The following is a 9,219-nucleotide window of genomic DNA, read 5'->3' as shown; positions in this document are numbered from 1 at the left end:
ATACATTTTATTGCACATTTAAATAAAACGTATCAGGAAGAGGTGGTGTTTCTCCAAATATGATCTGAATCACCTGCACCAGAATCACATGGGGAGCTTTGTGAAAAAGCCTATTTCTGGGCTTAACCCTGGGCCTGCTAAATCAGAAGCTCAGGGTATAGGAGCATGAGAATTTGCATTTATTGTTATTATCTTAAAAAAAGGAATATGTGCCACATGATCCAAAACCCCGAAGTATAAAAAGACATATAGGCTTTAATAAAAAATTAAATGTTTAAAAAAAATAATATCTATTTTATTTCAGAATATTTCTAGGTTTATAGAAAAGTTGTAAAATCGTACAGAGAATACCCATATACCCCACACCCAATTTCCTTGGTTGTTAACATCTTACATTGTTAGGGCACATTCGTCATGATGAATGAACCAACAATATTGATATATCATTATTATTATTTTAAAGATTTTATTTATTTGAGAGAGAGAGAGAATGAGAGAGAGCATGAGAGTGGGTTGAGGGCAGAAGGAGAGGCAGACTCCCCGCTGAGTGAAGAGCCCAATGTGGGGCTGGATCCCGGGACGCTGGGATCATGACTTGAGCCCAAGGCAGACACTTAACTGACTGAGCCACCCAGGCGCTCCTTGATACATCATTATTAACTAAAGTACATACTTTGTTCAGATTTTATTTTATTTTTTTTAAAGATTGATTTATTTATTTTAGAGAGGGAGAGAGAAAGAGAGCACAAGCAGGGGAAGAGGGAGAGGGAGAGAATCTCAAGCAGATGCCCCACTGAGCATGGAGCCCTCTTGACTGTGACAGTTTCTCAGACTTTCTTGTTTTAATAACTTTGACAGTTTGAGATATTTTGTAGATTTTCCTTCAATTGGGGCTTGCCTCGTATTTTTCTTATGATTAAACTAGAGTTACAGGCTTTTTGGAGGAAGACCATTGAGGTAAAGTACCAGTCTCGTGACATTATATCAAAATTACATGTTACCAATATGAATTATCAGTGTTGATGCTGGCCTTGATCAACTGACTGAGGAAGTGTCTTCCAGATTTCTCCACTGTTATATTACGTCCCCCACCCCCCACCTTACACTGTACTCTTTGGAAGGGAGACAATATGGGTCAGCCCACACCTAAGGTGAGGGGAGTTATGCTCCACCTCTTTGAGGGAGGAAGTATATACATAAATTATTGGGATTTCCTCTACAGGGGAAATCTGTTCTCCCTCATTTGCTTATTTATTCAATATTTATTTATATCAGTATGGACTCATGGATATTTATTTTATACTTTATAATCCAATGCTACGTTATTTGTTTTGTTGCTCAAATTGTTCCAACTTTGGTCACAGGGAATCCTTTTAGTTGGCTCTGGGGTCCCTTTGACATACCCAATTACTGCCTCCCCCACTTTTTTACTTTCTGGTACTACAAGATACTCTAGACCCATCTTGTACATTTCCTGACCCAGCCCTAGAATTTCAGGCATTTTCCCAAGGAGCCTTGATTCTTTTTATTAGAGAATGGTATTAAAAACTATGAACTGGGCACTAGGTATGCTTGTTGCACTGGGTATCATTGCTTCCAGGCTCTCCCAGCTGACCAATCAGGGAAATATACATGTGATACCAACCCAGGCATATACACATGTTGATAAATACTTCTTTTTTTTTTTTTAAACATTTGCTGTTTCTTTTTTTTTTTTTTTAAAGATTTTATTATTTATTCCACAGAGATAGAGACAGCCAGTGAGAGAGGGAACACAAGCAGGGGGAGTAGGAGAGGAAGAAGCAGGCTCATAGCGGAGGAGCCTGATGTGGGGCTCGATCCCATAACGCCGGGATCACGCCCTGAGCCAAAAGCAGACGCTTAACTGCTGTGCCACCCAGGCGCCCCAATAAATACTTCTGTATGTAACTGTCTGTACTGTATTAAGCCAAACCTGTGTTCATACCGATGTCTCTAACTGTAATCTATTTCCACATGGATCACTTCAGCCTTTTCCCCAGGCTTGTCTGTAAACTCTCACTGTAACAGTGAGAAACCTGGCTGCTACCGTCCACCATTCATTTGCTTAATTGTTAAATGCCAGTACCCATGTATAATGGCTTCAAAGTTGTTCACTTGTACTCCTCACTCCGTGGGAAACTTTACCAACTCCATGCATTGCTTATATACAGTTCCTTTGCCTTTGGTCTTATAGACTCCACTCATTTCCAAAGTTAGTTTAGGTTAGCACCTTTCTCCCTCACTCCCCTGCGGTCAGGTTATTTCATATCTTTTTGTATATTTAGAATCTTTTGTTACAGTCTACATTCCAACCTGGGATTTAAGAAAATAAAGCTGAATAAATAAAATAAGTTTAATTAAATAATTTCATATTTAATAAATTTCATTATATATTCATATAATTTTATATTTTAAACCCCCCAAGTATAAAAAAACATATAGTTTTTGGGGCGCCTGGGTGGCTCAGTGGGTTAAGTGTCTGCTTTAGGCGGGTCATGATCCCAGGGTCCCAGAGCCCAGCATCCTTGCTCAGTGGGGAGCCTGCTTCTCCCTTTCCCTTTGCCTGTTGCTTCCCCTGCTTGTGCTCTCTCTCTGTTAAATAAATAAATAAAATCTTAAAAAAATATATATGTATAGTTTTAAATCATGGTCACCCAAACAGTTAAATTTTTTGAGCACATATTTTAAATGTTTACTTTTTTAAAAAAGTGGTTTATATTTGTGCTTTCCTACTGTTATATAATTAGAAATTCTAACAGTTTTTTCCTGTCTACCTGCTATGTGCAGGGGCCCCTCTTAGGGGACAAGGGCCATCAGCTCCCTGAGGTTTCTAAAAGCTCATATGTGAGTGAGTTTGGAATGTAAGATGCATTTTCTGACAGGAAGAAATGTAATAAGTGGTGATTGGCTTCCCAGTCTCACCCACAAAATCCCACTCAATTCCTTATTTATTCCCAGCTGCAATAGTGGCATTTTACTTATCTCTGACCCCATGGGTAAGACTGTTCTTTGGAAAAAAAAAATCCAAGTTCCACGTCAGTTTTTAAGATTGCCTTTTGACAGAGACTGAATGTTCCTTGAGGCGAATGGTAGGACAGTGGGACCTGCAGAAGTATCTTGATACAGGCAGAGTACACACTGGAGCTTCCTTTCTGGTAATAATGAACTTGGCAATTCAGGAATGAAGGTGGAATAAAGATATTTTCAGCTAAACAAAGACAGAGGGTGTTCACTATCATAAGATCTGCGGAAAGGAAACTTTAGATAAGCACTATCCAATAGAACTTTCGAAGATGATGACAAGGTTCTCTATATTTGCCATGCAATAGCCTTTAGCCACTTGCTAAAGTGGCTCATTAGAGTGGTTTCTAGTGAGACCAAGGAACTGAATTTTAAATTTTATACAATTTTACTTTACATGTAAATAGCCACATGTGGCTGGTGGCTACCATATTAGAGCAGTTCTAAAATATGTACTTCAGGTAAAAGGAAAATGATCCCAGATGGAAGGTAGAGATTTAAGAAGAAATGAAGAGCAAAGAAGTTACTAAATATAAAGGCAAAAGTAAATTAACGCTCATGCCATGAATTAATAATAATAGTATTTTATAGTTTTGAAAGTATATGTAATTAAGATATATGACAGTAGAAGCATATAAATTGGGTGAAGTTTAGGTAAATGGAGGAATTCTGTCATCCTTGATTGTCTGGGAGGTGGGTAACATTATTCATTAGCATTAATCTTTATAATTTAAGGATACATGGGGGGTACTTCTAGGATAAGCAATAAAAGAATAGAAAATAAGTATATAAATTTCGAATTAGTAGGGAGTTAAATGGAATGATAAAAAAATATAAACCAAAAGAAAGCAAGAAGGGGGAGAAGAAACAGAATAGGAGTAATGAATATAAAGCACCATAACAGTGGTAGATTTTTAAACCCAAACACTCTAGTTCATTGATTTTAAGACACACATTTACTCATATTTTTACATTTTTGGAATTGGGAGGCATATGATAGATTGTGGCATCGCGCGAGTCCTGCCAGGTTGTGCTAACATGTCAGAGCTTTTTTTTTTTTTTTTTTGGTTATCAGTTGAGTTTTGTGGATCACTGTTATTACATATATTGAGTTTAATTTCTGTTGGAAATGTTTCAAAAAGATGTCCTCTGACTTGACATGAAAATTGAGCAGTAAGGTAAAAAGGTAATTATAGTGAAGCAATTCTTTTTTTTTTTTTTTTGGCAAATACCAAAAGCTTCTAGAGACCTAAAAAAAGAAGCTAGCCACAAGTAGATGAAGGTCTGTTATAGTTTGTTTCTGAGATATGTGCAGTGTAAAACACAAGAAATTGCCAAATCCCTTGGAATTGATGAAAGGAAATTTGAAGCATGGAGAAGCTGGTGTGATTGATTTGTGCACCTCATAGTGCTATTGTTGAGATGCTGTGTCATGGTTTAATTGGTGCTCTTCCATACTATAAAATATTGGTATGTCTTATAATCCATAATGATGTAAGCAGTTTATATGATAAGGTTGATTATGCAAAGAAAACAGAGCCCAATTATATGCTGTTTGCAAGAGATACATCTAAAACATAAAGATGGAGGGGGTTGAAAGGGAAAGGATGGGAAAAGATATACCACACAAATACTAATTTAAAGAAGACTTCTGTATCTGACAAAGGAGACTTTAAGACAATAAGCATTCCTAGAGATAGAGGGTTTCTCCTTAGGGATAAAAGTGTCAGATCATCAGAGAGATAAAAAATTATAAATTTATATGCACCTAATTAACATGGCTTCAAAATATGTAATGCCAAATTCAAGATCAAAATAATAAACCTATGGCATAGTAGGAGATCTTAATGTGCCTCTTACACAATTGATAGAACAAGATGACAAAAAAAAAATCAGTAAAGATAGAGAACATGTGCCCAATAGAATTAATACATCTGACCTCATGGTCACATATAAAATACTGTAAATAGCTACAGAATACATGTCAGACATTGACATACAGACGTTGGTGGAAAAAATGTAAGGTGGAAACGAGCAGACTGGAAGTCAGGAGATGTTAGTTAACAGCCACATTAATAATGCGGATTGCAACCATCCCTTTACTGTCTTCCAAATGTTTCTTACAACAAACATGAAATTACATAATTTCCTCTACTTTCTTACTCTGTGTTCTGTTCTGGATTCTATCCTACTCACTACTTAACACTGTGGCCTCTTAAAATTTGCCAGTCTTCTGAACCTCATGCTCATGATGAGGCCCCTGCTACTTGCTGATGGGCCTCTCAGATGCTGGCTGGGTGCTCAGCTGGATATGTGACTACCACCTGACCTGGATTCCTTATTGCTAAGCTCCTCCCATCTGTTGGGACTTCGTGCTACCTCTGTGGGACCCACTCCCATCTTTCCTTACCAAATGCTTCCAAAGAAAATGCACTTCCACGCTCCCTTGGACACTGTGGTCTGGACACCAGACTGAATGTCTCCTGTGGGCATCTGCAGCTGGGTCTGTTCCCGTAGCACTGTCCAGTTTCTCAGGCATGGCTAGTTCTAGAGCAGAGAATTTGCCTTGCTGCCCCTCCTGCTATGCGTGCCTGGACAAATCATGAGAAGTGTCAGCATCCTATGGTGATGCAGAATGCAGGAATGAAGCCAATTTCAAAATTGCATTTTCATTCTTTGACTGTTGGATGACAGAATTTATACTCAGTTGGGTTTCCCATTTTTTTATTTAATATTTTCCTTCACAATCTCATCCCCATGCCAAAGGCTTATCAAGAAATTCTCCAAAGATCTCTCTTTATTAAGCATTTAACAGACAAATTAGACATTTCTAGTCCAGCTATCAAGGGTATAACATTTCTCAGATCTTTAGACCAATAATGAAATACCTTGCAACAATTAAAAATAATGTTATAGAAAAGTACTGATGAGATGAAATGATATTTTAAATATCATCTTGAGTAGAAAAGGCAGGATACCTTGTAAATAGGAAAGGATGTTACCAAATAATTTGTCAGACACATTCTGTATTTGCATGTTATGTAGATGTGAGCATGGAAGAAGATCTGAAGATAAAATCCTAGTCTTTACCCATATTTGAAAGATGGAGCTTCAGTGTTCTCAGAAAGGCCTGGACTGCCTGGAACTTGGTCTGTGATCTCAGGGAAATCACTTAACCTGCACTGCCTTTTACAGTGGAACCTGGGAGGCCAGCACCAGCCCCAGGATCGGCACAGGATTGGGGAGCTAAAGAATGGAGTGGGCTTAGCCCAGGCCTGGCACACTGAAAGCATACAGCGGATTGCTGTGGCTGTTGCCATTGCTCCTGTGCCATTGCTGGAGGCCCAGCAGCTATGATCTTACTTGGTCATGTGGATTTTCCTCTGAATGGACCAGCTGTTATTGGCTTTGGGAAGCACAGCCATACTTGTTAAGTGACAAGAGCAAATGCAATGCAAAATAATAATTTAAAAAAGCAAGTAAATAGCCAACAGGCTGTAGGGAGAAGCTGGTTCTTGGTGGGCTTAAACAAGGAATGTCCCCTGGGGATGTGTTGCATGTCACCACTGAAGAAGAGCGAACAGAGAAGAGGTGGACAGGAGTGCCAGTGACGTCCTAGAGTGCTCCCTAAGGAGAGATGAAAGAAGGATATTTTCCTCTGGGTGAACTCTGGGACTGGAGTAAAGAACCAGCAGGAGAACAGGGACTTGCCTGCACCTCCCAGGCTCAGTGTCCAGCCTGGACCCTGTGTCTCCCCTTTCCTTTCATTCGTGTCTCTTTCCTACATCTTCGCTGTCGGACTGGACTGGCAGCACACAGCCTGTTTCAAGTGCCTTGAAATGTGTTGAATGGATGTGGCATAGTCCTTGGCATAGTGACACTACTCCACAGGAATTTGTTTGTTCCCTTGGTGTGGAAAAGGCAGGCAATGAGTAATGACTAATAACCTAAGATGCTATTTATTATTGGGTAAAGGAACACTGCTGTTACATTTGCGTACACACTCCCAAACTGATTCTTCAAAGTAAGGACCAGACCTGGCCCCTCCACATCAGAGATCCTAAAGGGAGAAGGCAAGCCAAGCTCCAGGAACCACAGCACGAGGGGATCCCTGGCTCAGGTAAGTGGTACTGACTCCAGCTGTAGAGGCCAACTGACATAGATAGGAAAGCAGAGCAACCTCTGGCCCTGCCTTGTTTTTTTCCCAGAAGCATGAATTTCCTGAATTTCTAAATATTGTCTCTGATACCTGCCCAGACCACCTTGCTCTCAGCCCCAAGAGCAGCCTGATGTCTGCCAGGAGGGCTTCTGCCGATATGCAGAGCTTTGCTGGAGGGCCAGGCAGACACTGAGCTTTGGAGACCTGGAAACCCTGATAATGTTATCTCTGATTTTTGGATTCTAGAGAAGACTGATTTCAGAATCTAGAAAGTACTGGTCTTTTTTTTTTTTTTAAAGATTTTTATTTATTTATTTGACAGAGATAGAGACAGCCAGTGAGAGAGGGAACACAAGCAGGGGGAGTGGGAGAGGAAGAAGCAGGCTCATAGCGGAGGAGCCTGATGTGGGGCTCGATCCCATAACGCCGGGATCACGCCCTGAGCCGAAGGCAGACGCTTAACCGCTGTGCCACACTGGTCTTCAGAAAAGAGATTTTAGAAGCCTCAATATTTTGAGTGTTCTTAGGTAAGAAGAGATCCACCTCAGACGGCTGAAGGCACTGCTTCTCTAGGGAGCTCTGTGGAAGCCACCTGCATTTGTTTTGATACAGGTGGAAAATTCTATAGCAGCTCACAGGGATATCCCAAGTACTTCAGTCTGTAGGTATCATTCTGTCCTCCATCAGGACCACCATTATCTTTATGTATTTGGGTACCTACATTTCTGCCAGATGTTTTTTATTTTGTTGTCATGTGGCTGCCAAATTCTCTGCCTTCTTAAATGCCACCAATTCCTTATGTCCCTTGATTTATCCCCAAACTACAAAGGCAGTTGTGCTTTGTGGATTTGGGGGATGCAGCCAAATAACAAATAACAAATAACTTAAACTCAGATAGTGGCTATCCATGCCCTTAAAGATCTATCAGGTGTCCCCACCTCCTAGAGCCACCTAGTGGCCATCCCCCCTATCTTTCATTGTCTTTGCTGGCAAGTCCTGGAGTCCTCCCCCTATCTTTCATTCTCTCTGCTGCCAAGTCCTGGAGCCCTATCATGTCATTTTTAATTTTTGCAAAACCATTTAGTTCCCTTTTTCTCGCTCCTAAGCCCTTCTCAAAGGGTTGGGTTTCCATACAGACTGCCCATCTATTTAAACTAAAAGTGGTGTGACCCTCGAGAATTTAGTTACCTTCAGGTTTTTCATCTGTAAAATGGTAATAACAATTCTTGCCTCACTTCCCTCACTGTGTTGTCCTGAACTAATGTTGGGGAAAGTTCTTTGTGCAGCAAGTGAGATGTGGTCTGCAGGATTAAGGGGTGTTTAGAAATCTCTCTCTTCTAAGCCCTCCCAGTGAAGAGCTCCTGTGTCATCCCTTCCCCAAGACATTAGGAGTTGAGCCTTCTGGGACCTTTGGAGGCTCAGTTTTCCATGACAAGAGGCTGAAAAGAAACTGCCTTTCTTTGCAAAGATTAGATTACAGCAGAGGGTCCCCAAACTTTTTCTGTAAATGTTGGGACAGTCAGCATTTTATGCTTTGCTGACCAGATGATCTGTCTTTCAAATACATATCTCTGCTGTTGAAGCCAGAAAGCAACTATAGACAACATGTCAAAAAGGACATGGCTGTGTTCCAATAAAACTTCATTTAAAAAAATAAGCATTGGGACAGATTTGACCTGTGGGCTGTAGTTTGATAGCCCCAGGACTAGAGCAATACACTTTGAACTTTTGATTACATTTTTATCAAATATTGTCAAGATCCATAAAAAATGATATTGTGACCTATGGTTTGGAAACATTGCTTTGGAAGGGCAAGAATCAAAGAAGGAGTGATAGAAGAAGCACGGTCAAGTCTTATGAGGCTTTCCTGGACACAGCAAACATTTCTAAGCAGAGAGCAAGGCAGATGGCCATTCAGCACTAGGGGAGTCCAGCAAGGTTTCCTGGGGGTCAGAAGTGCCATAACTGATCTCCTTCCTGTCTACGCAGGTCCTGCCTTTCATCCCAGGCTCCTGTTG

The sequence above is a fragment of the Ailuropoda melanoleuca genome, chromosome 4 (genome assembly GCF_002007445.2).
Source record: "Ailuropoda melanoleuca isolate Jingjing chromosome 4, ASM200744v2, whole genome shotgun sequence".
NCBI lineage: Eukaryota > Metazoa > Chordata > Mammalia > Carnivora > Ursidae > Ailuropoda > Ailuropoda melanoleuca.
Note: the sequence above shows the minus strand (reverse complement) of the source record.